Source organism: Mus caroli, chromosome 19 (assembly GCF_900094665.2).
Source record: "Mus caroli chromosome 19, CAROLI_EIJ_v1.1, whole genome shotgun sequence".
Lineage (NCBI taxonomy): Eukaryota > Metazoa > Chordata > Mammalia > Rodentia > Muridae > Mus > Mus caroli.
In genome coordinates this window covers 9,826,643-9,829,650 of record NC_034588.1, presented here as the reverse complement: position 1 = coordinate 9,829,650, position 3,008 = coordinate 9,826,643, and the positions used below count along the sequence as shown (strand labels likewise).

The following is a 3,008-nucleotide window of genomic DNA, read 5'->3' as shown; positions in this document are numbered from 1 at the left end:
TCCATTTCATCCAGGTTTTCCAGCTTTGTAGAGTACATCCTTTGTAGAAGGATCTGATGGTGTTTTGGATTTCTTCAGGATCTGTTGTTATGTCTCCCTTTTTATTTCTGATTTTGTTAATTAGGATGCTGTCCCTATGCCCTCTATTGAGTGTGACTAAGGGTTTATCTATATTGTTGATTTTCTCAAAGAACCAGCTCCTGGTTTGGTTGATTCTTTGAATAGTTCTTTTGTTTCCACTTGGTTGATTTCACCCCTGAGTTTGATTATTTCCTGCCATCTACTCCTCTTGGGTGAATGTGCTTTCTTTAGTTCTAGAGCCTCTAGTTGTGCTGTCAGACTGCTAGTGTGTGCTCTGTCTAATTTCTTTTTGGTGGCACTCACAGCTATGAGTTTTCTTCTTAGGAATGCTTTCATTGTGTCCCATAAGTTTCGGTATGTTGTGGCTTCATTTTCATTAAATTTTTAAAAGTCTTTAATTTCATTCTTTATTTCTTCCTTGACCAAGTTATCATTGAGGAGAGTGTTGTTCATTTTCCATGTGAATGTTGGTTTTCTATTATTTATGTTGTTATTGCAGATCTACCTTAGTCCATGGTAATCTGAAAGGATGCACGGGACAATTTCAATATTTTTTTATATTTGTTGACGCCTGTTTTGTGACCAAATATATCATCAGTTTTGGAGAAGGTACTATGAGGTGCTGAGAAGAAGGTATATCCATTTGTTTTAGGATAAAATATTTTGTAGATATCTGTTAAATCCATTTGTTTCATAACTTCTGTTAGTTTCACTGTGTCCCTGTTTAGTTTCTGTTTCCAGGATCTGTCCATTGATGAAACTGGTGTGTTGAAGTCTCCCACTGTTAGTGTGTGAGGTGCAATGTATTCTTTGAGCTTTACTAAAGTTTCTTTAATTAATGTGGCTGCCCTTGCATTTAGAGTATAGATATTCAGAATTGAGAGTTCCTCTTGGGGGATGAATTTACACCTCCACACACCTAGTATTTCTTTCTAGTGATATATCCTTCAAAGAAATCCACTACATCAGCTCAACTATCGAATTATGCTTTCCAAATTCTTCCAAGGAAAGCAAACTATCAGCTTTGTGGGCTACATGGTATAATATTTTATCTTTTTCACTAGGGTTCTGAGTGAATCTTTCCTTGTGAGAGCCATGCCTATGACAAGTATGCTATCATTTGCAAACCTACTGCTCTATCGCCAATCATGTTACCCACCCTCTGTGCTTGGGTGATGGTAGAATCTTATGTGACTACAAACTCATCTTTTTTACCTCAGATTTGTACCTTGTTGCAGCTCCACTTCTGTGGACTTAACATCAACAGACATTTCTTCTGTGACACACCCCAGCTGTTAAATCTGTCCTACACTGACAAATTCTTTGTACAGTTTCTGCTTGCCATATTTACAAGGTTGTTTAGAATAGTGAATGCCTTACTTATTGTGATAGCATATGACTATGTAGCCATATCTGTAGTGTAGAGTTTCTACTACCCCACTCTTAGCTTGGGTTGGACTACAATACAAGGCCCACTCGAGTTCCCTTGGATCCTTGGATGAAAAACACGTACACATTAGCTTACTTTTTATATGCTTTTAGCTATGTGGTTGGGCCCTTCTAATCCTTCCTTGGCTAGTGCACCCTTCTTTTCATTCCCAGCTTAACACTTCAAAATCTGCCCCCAACTTTAGTTGCCTGGTTACCTTCTTCTGCTCAGCACCCTAAATCTGCTCTCAACTTAGTTGTGTTTCTAATCTCTCCACTCCATCCCCACCCCTGCTACCCTAGGCCCAATTAGGGAAGTGGCCAATAGCCCTTCCACCTGCGATCTCACATGGCTGGTGTCTCTCTCTCCTTCTGAAGCACTCCGACATCTTCCTTCCTCCTGTGCCTGCTAGCCTGCCTACAGGAACCTGGAGTTCTGCCTCTTCCGCCCAACTATTAACCTCTAACATCTTTATTGGTCAATCAAGAACCACTTAGGGAACAGGACTTCCAGAATTCACAGGCAGATTCCCAATCAGCACATTGGAACCACCCCCTACACATGTCACATAAAATAAAGGCAGGTCTAAAGTCTTCAACACCTATGCGTCATACCTGACAGCTGCTTCCCTCTTCTATACATCAAGTTTGTCTATCTGAGTTCCAGTTCTGGCAGCTCCTCCACTTTTGACAGAGTCGCTTTCATTTTCTGCCCTGTGGTGATTCCCATTTTGAATCTCTCGATTTATAGTCTGAGGAGGTTGCAGCAGTGGACTTCCTGTTACCAAGGTCACAAATATGCACCTTTCTGAGAGATTTCTCCACAATCTACCACCATGTGTGCATGAATGACATATTACAAAATCCACAAAGTTTAAAAAAGGCTTTGGTTTAGAAAATAATAATAATATGAACCAATGGTTGTTCTATGTCAGGACATAGGAACTTGGGTTATTGAGTCTTGGAGAATTATTGCTTTAGTGACTTCATAAGTGATGTCAGCTTTCATTATTCTATTCAGAGGTATTTATGATAATTGATTTTTGAAACTTTTCCACTTTTTATGTGTGGAGACTGATGAATGGACTATACAGAGGATGTTTGCAGGCTGAAAATAGTTTTGCACTGATATAGTAAAACCTCCTGAATTGACCAGTCTGATAGAACTGGAAGCATTTTCCAAGGTGTCCCTTATTGCTAGTCATTAAATAAAATCTTGTTCACATTTTTGTCTCCTACTGCTGTTGGCTAAAAATGAAAGGAATTATCTATATTATTAAAGGTGAAAAAAGCTCCATCTACTCGCCTAAGAATTTCGTAAATTCATTGTTTTTAATAGCTAAGTAGTACTCCGTTGTATAAATGTACCACATTTTCTGTATCCATTCCTCTGTTGAGGGATATCTGGGTTCTTTCCAGCTTCTGGCTATTATAAATAAGGCTGCTATGAACATAGTGGAGCATGTGTCCTTATTCCATGTTGGATAATTTTCTGGGTA

The 3,008-nt window shown here is 39.0% G+C and overlaps 1 pseudogene; it reads left to right on the top strand.

Annotated features, from left to right (window-relative positions):
* Positions 1–978: 978 nt before the first annotated feature.
* Positions 979–2,321, top strand: LOC110285994 (annotated as a pseudogene).
* The last annotated feature ends 687 nt before the right edge of the window (positions 2,322–3,008 follow it).